This window comes from Hypanus sabinus, chromosome 8 (assembly GCF_030144855.1).
Source record: "Hypanus sabinus isolate sHypSab1 chromosome 8, sHypSab1.hap1, whole genome shotgun sequence".
Taxonomy (NCBI): Eukaryota; Metazoa; Chordata; class Chondrichthyes; order Myliobatiformes; family Dasyatidae; genus Hypanus; species Hypanus sabinus.
The window spans coordinates 30,919,651-30,934,222 of record NC_082713.1 but is presented as its reverse complement, the minus strand read 5'-3'; the positions used below and the strand labels follow the sequence as shown (position 1 = coordinate 30,934,222).

General features: G+C 39.9%; 1 protein-coding gene across 6 annotated transcripts in view; it reads right to left on the bottom strand.

Annotated features, from left to right (window-relative positions):
• Positions 1-5,569, bottom strand: part of LOC132398020 (actin-binding protein WASF3-like) — an 81,889-nt gene extending 76,320 nt beyond the window's left edge. Inside the window, exons 1-4 of one of the 6 annotated variants that reach the window (XM_059976918.1) lie at positions 5,360-5,569; positions 4,729-4,947; positions 2,014-2,190; positions 1,138-1,319 (exon numbers count right to left, since the gene is read on the bottom strand). The gene's annotated coding sequence lies outside the window, so the exon portion shown is untranslated. The remainder of the gene's footprint in view (positions 1-1,137; positions 1,320-2,013; positions 2,191-4,728; positions 4,948-5,359) is intronic. The other 5 variants (XM_059976920.1, XM_059976921.1, XM_059976919.1 and 2 more) reach the window with 5 other exon arrangements.
• Positions 5,570-14,572: the final 9,003 nt, after the last annotated feature.

Below are 14,572 nucleotides of genomic sequence, written 5' to 3'. Positions count from 1 at the left end.
GCGTATATGACAGGCACATGTGAAGTATTTAAAAACCTCAAATTCCTTTTCCTTCTCCATGTTTTTGGCACTTAATAATTCATTTCATCAAATCCTTCTTTCTAATACCTCTTACTTTTCCCTCTCAACTCTGTAAAATTCTCTGAGGCATCCATATGTACACAAACTCAACTGAAATTTAAATTTATATATGTTTATTAGTGAGTAAATGATGTGCATACTGGTTGAAAAATTATACAACAAAATTTAATTTCAAAATGAGTAGCAGCTATGCATTACTATAGAAAAGTTAGGACTTCATGTATTTCATCATCTTTAACCCATTTCAAGTATTTGATTTTTTACAGCAAGTATCCTTTAAAAATAGGCAATGCTACAAATTGTTGAGGCACCTGGTAAAACTGCAATCAATAAAAGATTTTGTTTAATTACATCTTAAGAATGAGATTGTCAAATATGCTAAAGTAAGAGAAATTAATGAATCAAAAATATTACTGGCAATAATTGCCCTCAGAAGCAGTTACTTTTTAAGACAATTAACACAAACCAAACACTAATTTTAGTTTCCCTTTGCAGCATTGATTTTTGTTGTGATGAATGTAAGTTTGAGGGAACTACAAACCAGATTAAGATACCTCCTGCCATTTTCTCTTGGAAATTATTCAGTGGCCATTGAGCTCCTATGCTATAAAAGCAGATCTTGCAATATCACACATAAGATGTTACTTCATTAAATTAAATACTTGTAAAACCAACATTAGCACATAAAGTTGGTTAAAGACTAAATAGGTTCATTATAAATTCAAGATAAGTGTCCATGAAATTACAAGAGTACTTCAATGCCCAACATGAGAGGCAGAGTCCGGCTAATGAACAAGAGGAATTTGAATTGTTTCACTCCACAACATCTGACCACCCGCTGCGCCATAAATTACTGCCTTGCAAATCAGCAACAATTGTTCTGGTTTTTCCATATAACTTGTGACAGTGGCATTCCTTCTTACTCCTATGAAACCTGCATCCATGTTAGGAGTTACAGAATTGTTTTATTGGTACTCTCACTCTCCAGCTCCAAAATGTAAGAATTTTTTTTCCATTTGAAATAAATAAGGAAACTTCCCGATGACTAATACATACATTTTAGGCTTGTGCTAATGTGGGTAGTTCCAGCTGTATGTTCCTTACAATACAGCAGCCTGACACAGTTTCCATGGCAGCAGCTCTGAAGCTAGCACCAGTAATCTTCCCACCATAAGTCACTGCACCTTATTCACTGTGATACTGCCAAGAAAAAGGTACTGAGCACAAGGTGCACTACTCTAAATACAGAAAAAAAAAAGGAAACTTTAGATTAGGAAGTATAAAATCCACTTCAATTAAATCCACTACAATCCAATTCAAATCAATACAATTTAGAGAACAGGAAGGTTTCTGTCAAAAGCAAATATCCGGATTAGGCATATGCTTAAGATCACAATATTTTGGATGACAAATTTTAATTCACATTCAGTACATGTCAGGATTTCAGTAATCAAAGTTTTTTTAAAAACATAAAATACCAAACTTTATAATGTCATCACTGGCCGAGGATAAGTCTCTGAGAAGTTGTATTTCAATCTATTGCACTCAATGACACTAAGGAGCTAAGGGCAATCATATTTAACCAGACTCAACATGGGAGGTAAAACCTTGATCATATGAGATACAATTCCAGCACATTTCAGTTTTTGATAATTTTTCAAAAAATATAGTTTCTGAAGTTGACATTACAACCAAAACAAAAATGTACAACTTAAAAAGGCAGGTTTTTGATGTTCAATTCTAATCATAGTGATTCGCAGAAACAGCACACAAGGACTGGCTGCTTGTGTTAATAAAAAAAAAGCAATCTTGAAAGAACATATGTTGGCTTGGCCTAAGGATGTGACCTAACACGACTTCAAGGAGTATTCAGCAGTTTTTCTGTTTTTGCACAATTTTTAATTTAACTATTTAATATACATATATATTTACCATAATTTATTTATTTTTTTCCCTATATTGTCATGTACTGCAGCCACAAGGTAACAAATTTCACGACATATGCTGGTGATATTAAACCTGGTTCTGATTCTGATTCTTCAGTGTGCAAATGTAGCAAGCAGTGGTGATGCTGACAGAACGAAAACGTTGAAGGTACGTCTGGAGAATCTAAAAATAGGAAATGATGAATGAAATCATAAATACTAGAAGGGAAGAGAAAACTAAATGCAGGGAATACAAAATAAAAGGATGCAATGGCTGATTATCTGAAATTGTTGGATTATTTAATTGCATAGAGTTAAGGTCAGAAAGAGAAGGTAAAAAGAATGAAAGCACAGGTATTTCAAAGCTGGAGGGATTCTGTAAGGTGATCATTCAAGCTTTGTTTAATTTCCCCAAATGTAGAGATCACCATAATATCAGCACCAAATCTAAATTACTAAATTAGATGTAGAAGTGATTTGCTGTTTCACTTGGGTGAAGCTTTTCAGTACCTGGACAATGGGATGGAAATAAACTGGGGACAACTGCTGGGATTAGGCTGGACAACTCTTTAACAACCAGTTTAATGGCGCCAAATGGCCTTCTGCAATTCTGCTTCAGTTGTCTCTAATTCTCCACTCCACTTGCATCAGGAACAGTTTCTCTTTGGCCTTTTACAATGTTCAAAAGCTCAATGCACTTCATCTTCTAGCTTTCTTTTAGAACTCATTGTCAAATTCAACCATTTCAGCTAACCAGACATCCAGTCTTCCAACTGAAATTTTGAGCATGGCACCTTTCTCCTTTCCTGGCACTTTAGATTTCATCTTTTAACATGTCCATTCATTACCTTCCTCTCAACCAGCAACACTTGCACCATTAGCAATATACACAGAATACTGGAGTATCTCATCAGGTTGGGCTGCATCTAATGAGGCAAATGAACAGTTGATGCTCTGGGCCAAGACTCTTCATCAGGACTGGAAAGGAAGAGGGTAGAAGCCAAAATAAAAAGGGAGGGGAAGGTGGAGGAGCACAAGCTGGCAGGAAATAGGTGAGTCCAGGTGAGGGGGAAAATAAGAGGTTGTGTGGGGGAGGGGTTGGGAATGGTGTGAGAAGATAGGAAGTGATAGGTGGAAGAGATAAAGGGCTGAAGAAAAAAGTGTGATAGGACAGTAACTGTGGAATAAATAGAAGAAGGTGGGGAGCCATAGCGAAACAAGGGACAGGTTCTGAGGGTAAGAGAAGGGAAGGGAAGAGGTAAGAGGGCTACTAGGATGAGGAAAAAGAAAGAGGGGAAACAAGGAAAACAGAGGAAAGTGGTTGCTGGCACTTAGAGAAATTGATGCTCATGCCAAGACTAAGCTCGTCAATTTCATTAACTTTGCCTCCCACTTCCACTCTGTCTTTAAATGTACTTGGTCCATCTCTGGCACTTCGCTCCTCTTTCATTAGCAGTCTCCATCTCCAGAACCAGATTATCTACCAGCATCTTTTATAAAACCGCTTGACTATACCTTTTCCATCCTGTCACTTGTAAGAATAATATTCTTTTCTCCCATTTCCTCTGCCTTTGCCATATCAGCTTGCTGAATGAGGCCTTCCAGTCCAGCACATCCAAGCTGTCCTCTATTTTTCCAAAAACAGGATTTCTCTTCCACCACAATCAAAGCCGACATCATCCACATCTCCTCCATTTCACCCACATATGTCCTAATCTCATTCCCCACCCCGAGCATAACAGGGATAGGATTTCCTTACCTACCATCCCCAAACTGTAACAGCCAAGACATCATTCTCTGCATCTTCTGCCATTTCCAAAGGGATCTCACCATGAGGCACATCTTTCCTTCATTTGTTCCTACAGCTCTTCCCTCACCACAATTCAGTGCCCTAAACAGTCCTTCCAGGTGAGGCAGCAGTTCATCTGTAAGTCTGGCAAGGTCCTTCATATTCCACCTTAGTAGTCTCCAAACCGATGGCATGAGCATCGATTTTTCTAAATTCCAATATCCACTCTCCTCTGTTTTCCTTATTCCCCACACCCTCTTTTTCTCCCATTCCAGTGGTTCTCTCAGCCCTTCTCTTCCCTTCCCCAGACACTCACATCGCATCCCACCAGTTTCCCACATCCCCTTATTCCAATATCCACTGCCCTCTCCTGTCAGATGTCTTTTTCCTCAACCTTTCATCTTTCCCACATATCATCTCCTAGCTTCTCACATTATTTCATTTCATTCCCCCATCCACCTCCCTACCTTTCCTCCTCTCACCTGGACTTATCTATCATCTGCCACTTTGTGCTCCCCCTCCCCTACCTTCTTTTATTCTGGCTTCTTTTGTTCTGTATAACCATATAACAATTACAGTAGGGAAACAGGCCATCTCGGCCCTTCTAGTCCGTGCCGAACGCTTACTCCCACCTAGTCCCACCGACCCGCACTCAGCCCATAACCCTCCATTCCTTTCCTGTCCAAATACCTATCCCATTTTGCTTTAAATGACAATGTCCTCTTCCTTTCCAGTCCTGATGAAGGGTCCCAATCCAAAAAGTTGAATGTCCATTTCCCGCCATAAATGTTGCCTGACCTGCTGAGTTCTTCCAGCATTTCGTGTGTTGCTCAAGATTACCAATATCCGCAAATCACCTGCGTCTCCACTCGTATCATTCGATATCTCCTCTTCCATCTATCTATCCTCTTTTCGCGACAACTTGAAACTTACTTCACGTCTAACTTTTTAACATTTCTGGTGAAACGACGCCGTCCCGAAACATTAAACGTTTCGCTCTCTTCACCTGCTGTCTGAACCGCCGAGCATCTTGCTTCCATTGTAGTTTTCAGAATGGTGGTTCTTTTACAACACAGATCATTCCAACCTCCACTTTAATTTTGAAACCAGGCGGTCTTTTAATCGTGAAGGGTTGAACTGTCTCTATGTAACCTGTTACAGCACGGAAAAGGTAACAGAATTCCAATAGTTAAACAAAGCTTTAAAGTTTGTCAAGTACAGCGCCTAATAAATCACCAACTGTGCCTGCTGCAGCCGAGCCTCTGCTAACCTGGAACCTTGATCTTTACTCTACTCAATCTGATCGCAATGTAGTTGCATTCCAAATAAATTTTAAGTACCAGACTGGCATACCACTCCAGTCCATGTGTCATTCGGAAACTCTGGGTGGGTTCGGCGGGTCAGAAGGAATTCTAACCTAGATCATTTTAACCCCTTAATTGCTACGTTTCTAATGCCTTTGCAATGCTCGGATTTGATCTTATTAATTTCTCCCGATCTCGGTGCAAATGCTTGCAGCCATTGTGATCTGTGTTTAATCAGACAACAGTAGGATTTATTTTACCTGCTGTTCTTGCTGCTTCATGAGCCCGATGGAGACGTTGGGAGTGTTAAAGCCCCGGTACCTGGCCGATGAAGATGTCTTTTCCTCTCAGAGATTTCATCTTTCCTCGGGCTCCCGGCTGGGGGAGAGAAGTTGTAGCTGCCGCATCCGAATCCCCGGCGACAACCAGCTCGCTGCCCGCAGTGGGCAGCGCGCATGCGGCTCACAGCCCGGGACCACCACCCACCCGTTCACACAGGCTTAAAAGGGCAATGCGCCCTCCGCTCCCAGGAATCAAACCACCGTATCATCAATTTGGAAATAAAGGTCAAGTGCAACAAGTGCATTAGCGTTTTCAGTCAGCGATTAGATTTAATAGATTGAACTACTCATATGCATGGCTGCTCTGCGGGTACTTTGCCCATTTTAGCCTCTCACAGTACAGCTGTTTCTCCATAGAATACCTCTGCTAACATTACCACCACCCGACCAAAGATTCAAGTGACTGTCGGCACTGAAATATATTTTTTCATCGGTACAGTGATCTATGATATTATCCTTTTTGCGTTTAATCGTTTAATTTGATCATTTTTGTGGGTTTATATATTTAATCGATAAATGTTGATGAACAATCAATTTTGTAGATGTAATGAAAAAAGGTGCATATTCTGCAGAATGGTTCCATCTAGCAGCACTCAAAGGGCATGTTTCACCCCATCATCTCCATGATTTATTTCACTACACTTTCGAAATTGTGAACTCTCTGGTCTTAAATCTTTCCTAGCCTAATTTCAACCTGTGTCGTAAAGCGCAGAAATGTGCTGCTCCAGCCCTTACAGAGTGATGGATTTCCACAGACTCTTCAAGCATGCCAAGCAAGATGCATACCTGAGCGAGTCTCATTTGCCTGCCTTTGACCCACTAGTCCTCTAAACCCGTCCTATCCATCGATCTGTCTAAATGCATTTTAAATAGGGTAATGGTACCCACCTCGACCACTTCCTCTGACATTTCATTCCACCTATCCACAAACCTTTCTGTGGGAAAAAGTTGCTCCTCTGGCCTCTTTATTTTTATTTTACCCCGTCCCACATCAAATTCTAGTTTTGTTCTAATCCAGCGTTTCCGACCTGAAAAGTCGACAATATCTTTCCTCCCACAGATGCTGTCGAGTTCCTCCAGCAGATTGTTTGTTGCCCCTCTAGTTTTAAACACTTCTATCTTGGGAAACAACCTGCAATCGTTCAGTTTTTCTATGCTCTTCATGATTTTATATACCTCACAAATGTCATCCCAAGGGAAAATCTCTCTTTAACTCAAGCTCTCCAGTCTCAGTAATATATTTGTGATTTTTTTTCTGCATTGTTTCCAGCTTAATAACATCCAACCAGAATTGCACACAATGCTTCATGTCTCACCAGTGTCTCCTACAGCTGTAACATGACGTCGGAATTCTCGCACTCAAAGCCCTGACAGATGACAGCAAGTGCACCGTGAAGTGCCTCTTTTTCCACCCTGTCGAACTGCGCTGCCATTTCAGGGAACTATGTTCCTGTACTCCTAGTTCTTTCTGTTCTACAACTCTCTCAGGGGCTCTGCCATTTTCTGTGTGAATCCAGCGTGCTACAACTTGTATTTTCTTTACCTAAATTGTGTCTGCCATTTCTTGATTCACTTTCCAAACTGATGTAAATCCTGTTGTAAATCTAGATAACTTTCTTCATTGCTGTTATTTCACTAACCATGCAACTGCATTCTTATTCTCAGTGATGACAACCCACAGTGGATCCAGCACCAATCCCTGTGACATACCACTGGTTACAGACCAATCTATTAAATGCTCCTTAACTACCATCCTCTGAATCCTTCCACCAAGCTAATTTTGTATCCAATGCAATGTCTTCTTCTGGACTCGACTACTGTGCTGAACCTTATCAAGGTCCTGCTAAGGTTCATGCAGGCCTTGCTAAATTCTATTTACATTGTCATGCTCTCCTGAATCTTGGTCACCTCTTCAAAAAAGTCAATCAAATTCATGAGACACGATTCCCCACACACAGAGCCATGCTGTCTATCCCTAATCTGTCCTTGCCTTTCTAAATTCAGATAGATCCTCTCTCTCAGAATTCTCCCAGTAACATTTCCTACCACTGACACTAGGCTTTAGTTCCTCAGCTAAATTACATTTATTTATAACCTGTAGGCATCATTGGTAAAGCCAATGAAGCAGGGTGTCAACATTGCATGTGATGAATAGAAATCAAATCTTTTATCCATGTCAGTGCATAAAGCTCTATTATGCCCACCCATTTTTATGTGTTTGCTAAATGAAAGATTGTTACACTGAAATCAGGTGAAAGTGGAAGCTGTATGACAATGTTAACAGATCATGAGAAAGGGATGTCTCTCCTGGACGTAAATACAAAAAGTTACTTAAAATGTTTTCATTTATATTTCTTGCCTATCTCTTTTGATATGTCCCTTTATTATTCTGTTCCATGCACCAATGATGTAAGTGTTTGAAATGTAGATACTGTTACAATGTGGGATGCATTACTCCCACAAAGTCCTATGTTCAATAAAGTGATATTGATCAGAGAATCTACTGTTGAAGAGTAAATATTGAACAGAAATAACTCCCCACTTTATTCAAAAAAACATTATCTGTAACACCTTCAACGATCTAAGAATGACCAGCGAAATACCCTCAGTATTTCACTAAATCCACTGGCCATTTTTTGCTCAAGCATTTGCACTGGAACATGTACCCTTTACTTTCAGAGACAGGTAATAGTACTACAAACACAACCACAGCTGACATACCATGCAGTCTTATAATAACAATGCCAAAAAGTGCCATGAAAATGATAAAAGTAGAAGTTCAGCTCAATAAATGTATTGGTTGCTTGTAAAGATCCGAGGCAAATTGAACAGAGGAGCACATTTTCAATTAACATTGAGCAGGATTTAATAGAGCAATATTTCCAAAACGGGATCAGAGCAGTCAGGTTCATTCTGAAATATTGCATTTGAAAATTAAAATGTCAAATTGGGATGGAAATAAAGTTAATAGCACATGACCATACATGATGGATTTGGTACGAAAAAGTTGACCAACATCAGATGCAACATTTCAGCTGCCCTGCCTGCATATTGTCAAGTTTCATCGATGTTGTCACAACTGAATTCATTCAGATTAATATTCATAATTGCAAATGTCACTCCACTCCTCAAGAAGGGAAGGAGGCTGAAGAAAGGAAATTATAAGCCAGTTAGCCTAACTTCAATGGTTGGGAAGATGTTGAAGTCCTTTATTAAGGATGGGATTTCAGGGTACTGTACTTGGAAAGTCAGTGTGGTTTCCTTAAAGGGATATCTTGTCTGACAAATCAGTTGGAATTCTTTGAGAAAAAAATAGGCAGGAAAAGAGCATTAGTTAGCTACTTGGATTTTCAGAAGACCTTTGACAAGGTCCCTCACAAGAAAAGAGACCATAGTATTACAGGACAGATACTAGTATAGATAAAATTCTGGCCAACTAACCGGAGACAAAGAGTGGAGGAAAAGGGGCTTTCAGCAGTGACTGATGGTGTTCCACAGGAGTCGGTACTGGGACCACTTCTTTTCATGCTATATCTCAATGTTTTGGATAATGGAATTGATGGCTTTCTGGCCATGTCTGTGGATGATACAAAGAGAGATAGAGGAGCAGGTAGCACTGAGCAACCTGGGAGCCTTTAGAAGGACTTAGATTAGGAGAATGGGTAAAGGAGAGCCAGATGGAATATAGTGTAGGAAAGTGTATGGTCATGTATTTTGGAAGAAGGAATAAAGGCATAGACTATTTTCTAAGTGGGAAGAAAATTCAAAACTCAGAGGTGCAAGGCAATTTGTGAGTCCTCGTGCAAAATTTCCTAAAGGTTGAGTCAGTAGTAAGGAAGACAAATGCATTTCAAGAGGACTAGAATATAAAAGCAAAGATGTAATGTTGAGGTTTTAAAGGGCATTGGTCAGACAACACTTGGAAAATTGTAAACAGTTTTAGACTCCTGTTCTAAGAAAGGATATGTGTCATTGGACTCCTTGACTAAGAAACAATATGTGTCATTGAACCAGAGGCAGTTCATGAGAATGATTCCAGGAATGAATGGCTTAACATATCAAGGGCATTTGATGGTTCTGGGCTAGTACTCACTGGAGTTTAGAAGGATGAGGGGGGGATCTCATTGAATCCTATTGGATAGTGAAAGGCCCAGATAGAGTCAATGTGGAGAAGACGTTTCCTGGAGTGGGGAGAGTTTAGGACCAGAGGGTACAGCCTCAGAATAGACAGAGATCCACTTAGAACTGAGATGAAGAAGCAACACACTCAAAGTGCTAGAGAAGCTCAGCAGGCCAGGCAGCATCTGTAGAAAATAGTGCAGCCAACTGTATTCTTTTCAAATAGATACTGACTGGCCTGTTGAATTCCTCCAGCATTTTGTGTGCATTGCTTGAATTTGTAGCATCTGCAGATTTTCTCGTGTTAGAGAGATTTCTTTAGACAGAAGATAGTGAATCCTTGCCACTGATGACTGTCGTTGCTGAGTCATCTAGGTGAAATGAAGCAGATGTTGATAGGCTCTTGATTAGTCAGCACATCAAAGGTTACAGGGAGAAGAGAAAAGAATGGAGTTAAGGGATAATAAATGGACCACAATGGAATGGTGATGCCTGTATCTCCTGTTTTATGATCTTACTGTCATTCTTAATGATGAATATTAAATTGTAATCCTGACAGGGGATTTGTTCAGTGGAGAGGCTATCAACATTCAAGAGAAAAACTGCTTTATACAGAGTACACCATTCTTCTAGCTACAGTAATTATCCAATAAATATGGTTAAAACTTGGATCAGAGGAAGTTCTCCCCATCATACAGGGGGGCATTGGGAACAGACCCAAATGCAAGACACAGACACTGAAGTACTGTGAACTGGACTGGACTAGAGTTAGGGACAAGTCTGGACACAGACTTGGGCTAGGAAAGTGGGATCAGGACGAGGAACTGGGAACTAGGAGCCTGGGCTTGGACTCCGAGCCAGAGACTGGACTCAGGCTTGGGTTCTTCGAGGCTTTCCTGGGCAGGACGAGGTACTCCTTCTGGAGCACAAGGCCGGGACCCTTCCTAGGACGCAGGGCCAGGATGCTTTAGCAGGGCCGGGCCCCTTCCTTGGATACCGGGCTAGGATGACTGCCAAGTTAAACCACCAAGGAAACTGTCAGGGATTCAGAAGGGGAGGGGAAGAGAACAGTCCTGCCTCAGGGTAACAGCAAGGACATCCTAACTTACCCCACAGAGGCAAGGACAGGATGGGAGCTCAGTCCAGGGTGGCTCCACATCTCGGGGCGGCCAGCAACTGAGGCTGGCTACAGAAACAGCCAAATCCATATCTAGCTTGGAGCGGCAGACGGCCACTCAGCTGGCCCCGGAAACAGCCAAATCCATACCCTAATGACTACTCCAACTAAACACAACAAGGCACAACAAGACACAACAAGAGATCCTCCCACCAGGCCTAGAGATCACAAATGGCTGCTCTATCCTTCACTGACAAGACAATCCAGCACCCACACTGCATCCCAGGGCCACTTATATTCCCAGCCCTAAGACGAGCATCAGGTGCCAATGATTAAGCCCAAATGAAGCAAGGGACAGCCAGAAGACCCAGAGTCTGGAGTAAAACGGACCAGACCGTGAACCGGAATGCAGATTTCACGGACCGGACTAAGACACCCCCATCAAGATGCTGACATGTTGACTCAGAGGTTGTAGTAATTTTTAAGGTTATGGAGGAACAACCAGACTTTTATTTCTACATGATGCCCACCATCTCCTAATTACATAGTACAAGATTCCCTAAAACTCCTCCACTCCATCCTAATTGTTTCAAAGGCCATGCTATTGTCTGGCATGACCACTCCACAATCACAAGTGATGTATAGACCTGAGTATTGTGGTGCTATCAACCAATAGTTTGAACTGAAAGGTCATCAAGCTGAAACCAATATTTATGATTCTCCACAGCTGCTGCTTAACCTACACAGTGTTTTACAGCAGTTTTTGTTGTTCCTCTAGTGTTAGACCTTGGTCTTGGCCTTTTCTAGAAAAGTAGTTGATGAGAGGCAGTAAATTACAATTAGAATAAGAGCATGTTCCTGAAGAACATCTGCACTGACAGATTGGATCTTAGATGATGATTGTTCTGTAACTACAAGTACATTCCAATGCATCGAGAATGAATTTCTAAGTATAAATATTCGCTGACAACTTTGCTATAGCTCTCTAGGATTATCAAAATCAAATTCAAAGTAAATTTATTATCAAAGTGTGTATATGTCACCATGTGCTGCTCTGAGATTCAGTTTCTCGCAGGCTTTTACAGTAAATAAAGAAATACAATAGAATTTATGAAAACTATATGTAAAAAAATGACAAACAGCCAAAGTCAGGTTGTAGAAATAATAACAAATAAATAAATAATACTGAGAACATGAGTTGTTGAGTCCTTGAAAGTGACTATGTGGGTTAGAGCATAAAATATGGAACAGTACAGCTCAGGTACAGGCCCTTCGGCCCACACTGATTCGCCAAACCAATTAAATTAGTAATCAAATGGCTAACTCAACTAATCTCTTCTGCCTACACAATATCCATATCCCTCCATTTTCCTCACATTGATGTGCTTACCTAAACGTTTCTTTAAAGTTTTGAATATTTCTGCTTCTACCCCATCCAAGGCAGTTGCATTCCAGGCACCCACCACTCTGTGTAAAAAATTACCCCAGCTCACTTTAAATGTGCGTCCTCTGGTACTAGGCATTTCAATCCCGGGAGAAAAAGACACTGCCTAGCTACTCTATCTATGCCTCAGATCTTATAATCCTCTATCAGGTCTTCCCTCAGCCTCTGCCACTCCAGCGAAAACCACCCAAGTTTATCCAACCTCTGGCATATGCCCTCTGAACCAGGTAACATCCTGATAAACCTCTTCTGCACCCTCTCCAAAACCTCAACATTGCACCTATTATGTGGCAACCAGACTGTATGTAATACTCCAGATGCAGACTACTAGAGGTTTTAAAAGCTGCAGCTCAGTGCCTCGACTAATAAAGGCAAGCATGCTGTATGCCTGCTTTACCACTTTAAGAACCTGTGTGGCCACCTTCAGGGAGCTATGAACTTGGACCCCAAGATCCCTCTGCTCATGAACACTGCTAAGGATCTTGCCTTTAACAGTGTACTTTCTCTTTGCATTTCATACAGGTCACTTATATACATCACAAACAGCAGACAGAACCCAGTGAAACAGCACTAATGACAGCCCTACAGCTTGAATAAATCCCTCCAGCCACTACCCTCTCTCTTCTACAGGCAAGCCAATTCTGAATCCAAATGGCCAATTCACCATGGATCCCGTGCATCTTAAACTTCTGGATGAACTTCCCATGAGGGACCTAGTCAAACGTCTTACTAAAATCCATGTAAACAACATCCACAGCTCATCAAACACCCTCATCACCTCATCAAAAAAACTCAGTCGTTAGTAAGACATGACTTGCCCCGTACAAAGCCATGTTGGCTCTCCCTAATTAAACCACAGTTTTCCAAATGCTCGTAAATCCTATCCCTAAGTACTCTCTCCAGTAACTTCCCTACCACTAATTGAGACTCACTAGAATTGTTTAGTGGGATGGCCAGATGAATGCTAATTCTACATTCCGTTTATATTAAGTGGAAATTATAAATAAATCAGCTGAAATAGTAATCAACATCCACTGTAAAACATAGCAAATAACTTTAGTTTTAGGATGCTTCATAATATTCTAAAGAGACTAAAGTTTATTCAATGACTAGTATATTGAAGAATATGAGAGGTTTTGTACAATGATCTTTTTTAAAAATGCAACTTCTAATGGATCTTTTTAAATCTGTCAAGTGCATATTTTATCTTGAAATGGTTATGAAATCAAAGAGTCCTTGCCCTAAATAACTATATTAATTTTCAAAGATATTGTTATTTATTTCATTTTGTAAAACTTCCCTGGAACCAGTATATGAAGATATTGCTATTTCTCAGGATTTCTGTATCCTCTTTAATTTTCAGGCTTCCATTTTCACTTTTGTAAAAATCAATTGCATCAAAAGCATATTTCTGCCTTTCCCCAATGGAGCAGTGAGCAAGTTTAGGTTTAAGTTTAGCAGTTATCTATTAATAATTTAAATCCTGTTAATGCTACAAGTTACAACCACTGCATGGGTATTGAGACTGCCTAGTCTGTGTTTCAGTTGCAGTCAGTGTTTCTTTGTACACTGGTTGGCAGAATGCTCATTTTCTAAAATTTCTGATGCATTGTTCACTAGATAACATCTTTAACGAGAGAAAATTGGTCTGTTATAAATACATCATAATTGCGTTTTTGTGATTCACATGCAGAAATATACAGTAAGTGAAAAGAAATTATGTTATTTTTTGACATACTACTATGGTGATTAAATCGTGCAATATGGCAGCTTGAGTTAATATATCTAAAATTAAAATGATTATACATTATTGTAGAGTTTCCATTATTCATGCTCCATTAAACAACTGGAAATCTTGTGGTGCAGAGCCTGCTGCAAGATATTCTCTTACTATAGAGTCTCCTAGCATTAATCTTATTCTGTCCAATATAAATCCACTTCTCTCCAGAAGATAGATTACATTCAATTTATGGTATTTGTGCTGCATTTTTTCTTCACTTCCTTGCCTAGGCTATTTCCATATAACATCTGTAAGAACAATATTTAGAAAACCAGTTATCCATCAATTTCAATTACCTAACATGGAAATTCCTTGTGTTTTAGTAAAGAATAAATGTTTGATTTCATTATGAGCTTCTTAGTTTAAAAAATACAAATGGCATCACAGATTTTTGAGAAAATAAGGAAGACATGCTGAAGCATTTTGTATCATTATGATTAAAATCAATCACAGTTTATTTAATTTAATGCTTGATTATTTTTCTGTTCCAGAAATTATGCATTATGAATGCTTCAAAATAAAGAGGGACCAAAATGAAAGCGAAACAATTTAACTTTATATGCAGAAAATGTGAGTGATGTAGAATCTGGAGAATTCCTTCAAATATAGTCTCATAGAGTGCTCTGAGAAATGAGTTTGAAAATTCTCGATGCAATTCTCAGTAATCATGCA